Genomic DNA, 9700 nt, shown 5'->3' on the forward strand with positions numbered 1-9700 from the left:
CATATGAAAGGTTGTTTTTCTTTTGTTTATTTAGTCAGTTGCCCATGTTGTTATGTTAGATCTTGTGGGAAAGCAACATGGTTTTTTAACTTTTGAATGATTCAAAACATTCTAATAATAAATCTCATACTAAGTTGAGTCGTCTCCACCCTCACCCCCTCCTCACTACGCGTTCGGATACATATTAAAAAATTAAAAATGAATTGATTCATTGGATCAAAGCTAATTTTTTGGAATATGGTTTGCAACAAACCATTGAGGTGATCTCTCTTGCTGATCTGTCTGCATTTATGCTACTGCACTTGTCAGACCGACTTGCCAGCCTTAATTCTTCCATATTTTCCTATTGAGGCACTGAAAGTTGAGTAAAAAGATTAAAGTTGTTTATGCATTTTGGTATTGCTTGCATGCGTACATTTCAAGTCCTCATGCCCCCTTTTGAATTGCTATCTTCCTATTAGGTCATTGAAAGGAAATAGGGGAATTCTATACACCCAGAAAGAGAAGAAAAAAAAAAAAAAAGACTAGCTAGAAACATATGCAGTGAGTCCCACCTTTATTTGGTTTTATTCCAATGTATGACGGAGAATTTTCTGAAGATTTTCTATATACCAAAAAAGTATATAGAATAAATCAATGAAATCATGAGGAATCCCAGATACCTAATGAAGATAAGTGATACAAAACACAGAAAAGAACAAATGCATAAGAAAGATAAATCACTTGCACATAAAAAGAACACAAGATTTACATTATTCATCCCAAATTAGGGTTACTTCTACAACTACTACGATTTTTATTATGATCAAAAAATTTATAAAAAATTACAGAGATAGCAGCCTCTCACAATAAATACATTGAAAATTAAGACAACGGATTACAAGTGTGAAAACATCAAAATACCCTTACTTTAAAATTCAGATAAGGATCAAGCCTACCGAATCCCCTCCCACAATCAAGTAATTAATGTCTATCACTACTTATCAAAGTCCAAACAACCAACAGTAATAATGGTTTGTGCAAAATAATCATTATTTGTTTTCTTGTTTGTGCATTTTGGTAATGCTTGCATGGGTACATTTCAAGTCTGTCTTTCAAGAAAGTTACATCTGGGGAATCCTTCCAAAATGCATTGTCGACTGCTCTCAGGGATAGAAAAACTAAGCCTATATGCTACCATTAGTACACTGTTTCTATATATTTTGCAACTTTTTTGAAGTTAACAGAAATAAATAGCCAAAATTATGCCCCCACCATTCAGCCTAGTAGCATCAAAATAATAGACTACTGTATTATTTTTTTTTTTTAAATTTAATTTGCTTTATTATACTACTTTGCGATCCACTACATTTCTTTACGTGTTTACCTTTTAGTCGGTGTCTAAACCCAATTTGATTGGTCATTGGTTGTACTTCAATGCCATTTTTTTTTTTTTTTTGATGCTTTTTTTTTGGGGGGCAAAAACTCCCTGATTTTCATAAACTTCTGACCTTTTTGTTCTGACTTTTTTGTTTTGTATTTTAGGAAGATAGTTAAAAATTAATTTTTTTTTTTTTTTTGACTGTTTTAGTTTTTTTTAGTATTTTATGTAAGAAAGTGATATAACTCAAAATGGATTAAAAGTTAATTTTTGATTTTTAACCAACGTTCCCAAATGACTGGGGTCTTTTGGGAAGTTGCCAAAAAAATCAACTTTTTAACTTTTTTAAGTAAAACAGTCATATTTTTTACCCAAAACAACCCAACTTTTTGTTAAAAAAGTTAAAAAAACTAAAAAGTCAGTTTTTTACTAACTTTTAAAACACCACTTAAGGCCTCGTTTGGGAACAGACTAATTTAGTAATTTTTTGGCTATTTGACTAAAATATGAGCTAAAAAAAATTAGTATGTTTGGGATGACTTTTTGATTTTTTACGAAAAGATGTACAAAAAGTATAGAAAAAATAGAATCTTTGATTTTTTGGTATGAATTGTTAGCTTTTTGACTAATTTAATAATTTTTTGACTTTTTAGCTAAAAAGTTCAGTTGCCAAAGGAATCCTTAGTGCAAAATTTTACTATTCATCTTCATCCAATCATATGGCCAAATTTTTTTTTTTTTAAATGTGGGAATCTTTAACCACCTGATTCTCTGAACGTGATCGGAAAGAGAAACTCCGGCGACATAGATAATTAACTTCTTGTTTTCAGACAACTGAGTGTATAAATATATATATATATATATATATATTACTCTTAATTATTCAATCTAAGTACAATTATAATTTTTCAACTCACTAAAAACTGATATTCTATTTCAGCTGTGTATCAATTATACATCCTTTTAACTAACAAAGAGAGAGAGAAAAAAAATATTTATAAAAAAAGAAAAAGAAAAAAGAACAAGAAAAAGAAAGAGAAAGAAAGAACAATAGCAAAATTTACACTATAATCTGCAAAACTCAGTATGACTAGAACTGATCATATAATCTTGAAGAAGCTTAATTTAATTGTGAAGTGGGTTGGGTCCCCCTGGAACGGTTCGGTGCGACACTTGGTAAACTGGGTCAGCTTCATTATTTCTTGATTCCTCAGGAGCTTCTGCAGAGAAATGCTGCGAAAACTTAAAATTGAATTTGTCTGTGGATGATTCTTCAGTGGTGATTCTGTGGATGTGGCGGCCATTTGAAATCTGGCTGATCGCAAGCATCATCACGATCAGAATAGGAACGCCGGGATGTTGAATTCGCATATCGCTCTGTTTGGTTTCGTTTTCAGAACCTGTTTTATGAGGAAGAAAAAAAAATACTAAAAACTAGTTTTCTGCTGAGAATAGAAGCAGAGAAAGCAGTTTCATTTGAGTTTGTTTTGTTGGGGGAGTGCTTATATGGGTACCCAAGTAAGCTGTGGTCAGGATGAGAGCCAAAAGTCTCGGGTCTTGGTGCAGTGAAATGACCGAAACGTCCTTTTGTTTTTGTGAAATTTGCAGCAATGTCGGCATTTTGGCTACCTAAAATGCCCAAACTTATATCTATGTCAATTATTTGGTAGTGATTTTTAGCTTTATGTGGTGTGTACCTAATTTATCTTTGCAATTGTTCTGTTGGTTTTGATCATTGGTATGCAGGTCATTTCTTGAGGTTCATAGATTAGGGGTGCTCGCGATTCGGTTGCGGTTAGGGAACCATCAATCCGCCATCCGTCCACCGAATTGACAGATTGCAAAAAAATCAATTCGCATTTGCCTGTCGGATTAACATATGCGAATTGAGGATTGACGGATGGATGCGAATCAATTTGGAAGTTTAAATTTTTACAAATTTTGAACATAATACAATTTATGATTTTTTTTTTTTTAAATAACAATTCAACTCAACATAACCAAAAGGTTATCAAGTAAATACATATAAGAAAATTATACATTATCAAAACTATTTCATTACCTTTTTTTCTATTAAAAAACTATTTAAGTTGATTTTTTTTTAAATGACTATTAAGCCTTATATTTTCCACACAAAAATATCAAATATCAACATTTGTTCTTTGATAAAAAAAATTTCAAATTGAAAATAAATTGAAAACACAACAGAATATCTAAACCCTTTTTAATTGAAAACAAAAACAAAATATTTAAACAAATTGCAAATACAAAGTTTTACAAATTATTAGAGGTGCTTGCAGTTTGGCGGTTCGGTTGCGGTCAAAGGAATTTCAAATTTACCATCTGTCCAAAACTAGGCGGATTGAAAAAAATCAATCTGCAACCGTTCACTCGTCATCACACTTCCGTCCAAAATGCGGACAATTGGTTCGATTCGATTGATTTAGGTGGATCAAAATATCCACTAAACACCTCAACCATATATGCTGTCATCAACTTTCCAAAGATTTTATGATTGATGAAAGCATAACTAGTTTCGCCTTTGTTTATGAAGACTGACAATGATTTGTACCAAACTTTTCTAAGTTGAGGATCACCTACCTCTCAATTGAAGTGCATAATGGAGGAGATTGGAAGTGTGTATTGTAGAGTTCATATGTAAAATGAATTTGGACCATATCGATGTTCCTAGGTCATTTTTTGTATTTATAGTATTATTGATTTCAAATCTTCTTTCTATTAAGCTTGAGAGAGCTGCTCGTGGGATAGAGAGAAAATTTCAAATGGAATAAAGAAGAATGTTAGGATAGCGTGGATTTTATTGAATACAATCCGATCATGGATCCATCTCAAATTCGAAATAAGGATATTTATAATATTTCACACTTATAATTTGTTGCCCTAACTTTATGCATTTAGTTGAAAGAGGTGACTATTTGTATATCTCTTGCAATCTTTTTAATAACAGTCTAACCGCAACAATCATTTTTGTGTGTATGTGTCATTTACAATTCTAGTGTAATTATTATTATTTTTACTTTTTTTTTTTTTTTTATGTCACATTGATTTGGATGAGGTGTTATAGATTCAATTAGAAAAGGGAAAGATGGGTCATTTTTTTTATGAATATGAAAGGGGTACGGAGGCTAACAGGGTCATTGTGCTTGTTATAGAGTGCTATAATTTTGAATATAACTGTTTGCTGAAAGGGTGTGAGAGAGTTGACTTACTACATCAATAGCTATATAGGTTTGGTTAAATTATTAGTATTGTTCTTATTATATATGTACTGGTGGAGAGTTTGAGGTACAGAGTCACAGACAAACACGTGCCATGACACCAAGGCTAGTAAGGGTTTGCACATGTTTCTTTATTAACCGTCCAATGTGGTGATTTTGACTGATGATTGTAGGTAGAGAATGTACATCAGGGGACCCCTCACATGATCAGTCGGCTAGGATTTTCCAGCGAGGTTTCACCTGTTATCAGATTACTTTAGATTTGCATAATTTAAAGGTAATGGTGGGCTCTATGTTTCACGTTTACTTCCCATTGATACTTAAAAACTTAGGGTTGTAACTCGGATAAACGGGTACAGAGTATTGTATAGATTTGTCTAAACTCGACCTAGAATCTGAGTTTATCTATTCAAATTTGGGGTCTTTTTTATTTTTTATTAATATATATTTTTTGAAAAAATTATAAATGACATCAAAACAAATAACTTGAAATAATAACAAAATAAACAATTTTTTCAAAATAACATAACAACATAACAATAACAATATACAATGATAGAATATATATTTTGATTAGAGTAGAGACGAAGAACTGAAAGAATTGAATTGTGAATGAGAAAAAAGAGATTAGGGGCTTATATATGTGATACATGAGATTATTATGACGTAAAATATGTTCTTACTTTGAGAACTGTGAATTCAATTAATAAATTAGTCAAAAACTTATATTTGAGGAAGGTATATTTTAGGGTGATGGTAATAAATAATGTGGTTTTATTTTGTGAAATTTTTTCTATATGCATCAGTATTTCTATATGCATCACATGATTATTGAGAGATGGCGTGTTTGGATAAGGAGAAATCTATGCAAAAAAATAATAATTTAAAAAAATAAAAAAATGTCTTTTTGTGGGATTTTCTTCACAAGAAAGTTGGTCTTGCATGCATGGACCCATTAACATTGTAGCCTAATGTCATAGTTTTAAAAATGGACGCCAATGAAACTTTTTCAGATAAGCTTTCATGTCTAAAATGATGCTATTCTAGTCTCAAAAGCTCAAGCACGCAACCAAATCATATTGGTTTGTGTAATAAAAATTAATTAAAAATAGGCAGAAAATTGTTAAAACATATGTAAGGAAGTTTTTAATTTATGCGTTTTAAAGTATTAATTTGACTATATACGAAAGCTTAATAAGACATTTTCACGCGATTAACACCAACAACTACAACATCAATACAAGAAAAAGCCAGAGCAAGAGTCATCGGTGCAATGAAAAAAATCAGACCCTTAGGGATTAACAGGCAAACTCGTCACCTATAGTTCAAGTTATGGGATCCCCTGACCTCAAATAAAAAAAAAAAAAAATTAAAAAAAAAGTCACATAATAAATAAGAAATGTATAATCTTTATTTTTAATAAAAATTGACCTGACCACTTAGTTGAGAGTGTACAAAAATATCTAATTAAAGTAGTCTCAATTGGTTATATTGATTTCATGTTACACCAAGTTAATAATAAAGATTGTTGATTCTTATGCTAAATAAAGTTAGTTGGTGTATCCTTGTGTAAAATCAACATAAGCTTCAATCATAAAGTGAGATTAAAAATAAATAAAAAAAAGTGATAGCAAATGAATTTGTGAGAAAAATGGAGTTCAATTTTGTCATGTGAATGAATTAGGACAGAGCTTAAATAATCTTCAATTAAAAAGGTGGATTCAAATGGGGTTTTGGATTATTTTTTGGGTTTAGATTATTATACAATTATGTACATGCTTGAATAATTGGTGTTTATGAAGTTTACATTAGCTTATCTTCTTATCTATCTGTGGGAGGTCAAACTATTAGGTGCTTCATAATTTAATAATTCGAAATAGGGCATAATTTAATTCTGAATTAAGAAGGTGGACCAAAGTATATTTGATTAGGAAAACGATATGCTTATTAAATTTATATATAGAATTTATGATAAGCATAATGTGATAATGACATTTGTAAAATTATGAAGATAATAGTGAGTATCTTCCTTGAAGCCACATTATTTATATGAAAATTTTGTATAAAAATTCTGTTTATATATCAATACTCTCATTTGAAAATTTTCATTGAATCCTTGTTAAATGTAATATTAATAATTTTTCTCTTATTATGAGATTTTTTTGTTGTACTGTTCATTTCTTTCTCATTATGAGCTTCTTTCTTAAATTGGTTGGTTGTTGGGTTTTCTGCAACAGGCCATGTTTATTAACAAGCAAATAAAAATAAAAAATATATTTATAATTTTAATATACTTTCTACAAATTTTTAAACACTTTTGTAAATTTCAAAACACTTTTCATGTATATAGCGTATGTCTGTACCTGAAAGCATGGTGTAAATAATGTTAAAATTAGAATATCATTGTAATTCTAACACTACTTAATTTTATTTTTCAAATGATAAAATCACAAATTTATTATAAAATTTTGGACTTCTCACAAAACTCCTCACGAAAACTCGTTTTTGCTTATATAATATATAACCAGATAGATAGATGTGTCTGGCATACATACAATTTCTACGGACATACATACAATATTGTTTTTGCTTATATAATTATATGAAAATTGTATGCATGTCGTAATGTTCTAATGTATTACGCGTATACATACATTGTATGGAAATATGTGTAAAATATATTGAACAAAAATGAGAAAATAAAAAAAATAAACAAATAGAGAGAAAAATCAAAACGGGATAAAATAAAAAAATAAAAAGAAAAAAGGGAGGAAGGTGGGATCATGGAAAGATGGGTGAGAAAAGAAAAAAGTAAGAGAGAGAAGCGAGAAAGTATAAAATGCACATGTAGGACATTTTTTGAAAAATGTATCTCAGCCGTTGTTTTATAATTTGAACAGATCTGGGTTATCCAAATGTCCTAATAGGACAAAAATATGTTAAAGATTCAAAAATTGTTCTACTTTATTGTAAAGATATTTCTTATACATATATTAAGGTTTTTTTTTTCTTCAAATGGGATACATATATTAAGGTTAATGACAACTCTTAGAACTGTCTGTAACATTTTTCTTCAGTAATTACTATGATTGTTTGGATGAAATCCTCTCCTTATTGTAAATAATTTCCTACTAATTAAAAAAAAATTAAAAAATTACGGTATTGGTCAAACTATAGTATTATTGGTAATCACTATTAGAGAATGGTTATATATTTGTTTAAGTCATTAAAAGTCATGCAGTCATTTTCTGCCTCATGAAACAACTCCTAACTTTGACAATTCTTAATAAACATATCATTGCTTCAACGTCTTCTTGTCTATGTTACTACGTAATCCAAAATTAAATCATTTTATTTTTTTAATTAAAAAAAATAGTAACTGATATGAATTGTTATTTTATAATAATAATAAAAAATTAAAAGGAAAAGAAAGAAGAAATTTGATGACATCAGATGAGGATGAAAATCAAAACTATGATTATTCCAATTGAATCCGAATTTTTGCAATGTGAATACGGTTAGAGATATGATTAAATGTTGCTTCATGACTATGCTTAGTAGACTTTTTAATTAATGTTTTGAATGATTCGAAATGTTATCATTGTTTTTTCTTTTTTTTGGTGGAAAATGCTTTTGATATTATTATGATGGTTTGATCGATCAGGATGATAATTTTACCTAGTTCCCACTGTGAGTTAAAAAGATATTTCTTGGGAATTAGTGGTTAGGGTAGAAAGTACCATGAAAACACTATCAAATTGTCCTCAATATACTTTAAGAAATCAAGTTTTGAAAGTACCTTTCATATCATCTAAAACTTTTGGCTGTTAAATAGGGTTAAATTCCACAAAAGTCGAAGTGGGGCAAGGGAGGGTAGGGTTTGCAACGCTAGATATATGGATAATGGGAGATTCTATTTACAACCAAAAAATTATGGGTATTTACATACAAGTTCTAATTTATAAACTTATACTTTTTTAAGTTTTAATTAAGATTTTTTAGATTTTCAAGTCTCATTAAATTTTTAATAGTTAGAATTGCCTTTCAAATAATAATTGTATATCATTTATGATTATTTATAAAGGAACATAATAATTTGACATTTATTTTGATTTTTAAAATTTTAAAATATCAACTTTAAAATTGAAAAAACTCTTTAAAAAAAATTTTGTGTGCAAAAAAAAAAAAAAAAAGGAAAAAAGTTTTTTTTTTTTTTTTTTTTTTTTTTTTAAGAACCTACAAATTTTGTGTCTATAAAAGGAGCATGATGGTGGAACATTGATGTGCAAAACTGAAAAAAAAAAAATGAAAAAACTAATGTTTTCAATTTTATTGGATAGTTGAATTAAACAAATAAGTAGAAGGGCAAAAAGGTTTAATCTCTCTGTTTTTTTTTCCCCCTTACTGAAACAATTATACGTAACATTACTATGCAAAATTGATAATGTTTTTAGTTTTAAAAATTAGGAAAAACTGATAATATTCTCAGTTTACTAAATAGGACTTATTGGTTCAAAAAATCTTAGATAAGACCTGAGCTACCATAACATTTGTAAATAGGACATTTTGGTAATTATATAGCGATTCCAGTTTTGACCCGACCTTTGTTGTATTTCGGACTTGGGTTTTATGGTTTAATATTGTTATGTATGTCTTTCCTAATTTTCCTCCTTGAATTTGAGTTTTCGAATGTCTTTGGTGTGTTTAGAACAGGTTGGTTGCCAGTTAGTCTAGAATGTTGTTGCCCAGAATTTTGGTCTTACGCTCGGGTGGGGTTTGCAAGCATGCAGTACTTTGCACGTCTGCAAAATACTGGAGGGGTGTTTTCCACACTCGAGCGGTATTACCTACGCTCGAGCGGGTGGGCGCTCGAGCAACTTTTCTTACGCTCGAGTGATTTGTTTGTTGTCTGCCAAAATACTGGAGGTGTACATTCTGCACTCGAGCGGGGCTTTTTGCTTTCGAGCGGAACAAAATTTTGTGTCTTCTGTTCGAGCGTCAACTATTCCGCTCGAGTGGACTGTTCGTATATCAGATCATGAAAGTGATGTTTTCTATCACTTTTTCATTTCTTTCTCTCTCTAAAACTTTCCAAAAACCT

Source organism: Camellia sinensis, chromosome 11 (genome assembly GCF_055761805.1).
Source record: "Camellia sinensis isolate YWXY chromosome 11, ASM5576180v1, whole genome shotgun sequence".
Lineage (NCBI taxonomy): Eukaryota > Viridiplantae > Streptophyta > Magnoliopsida > Ericales > Theaceae > Camellia > Camellia sinensis.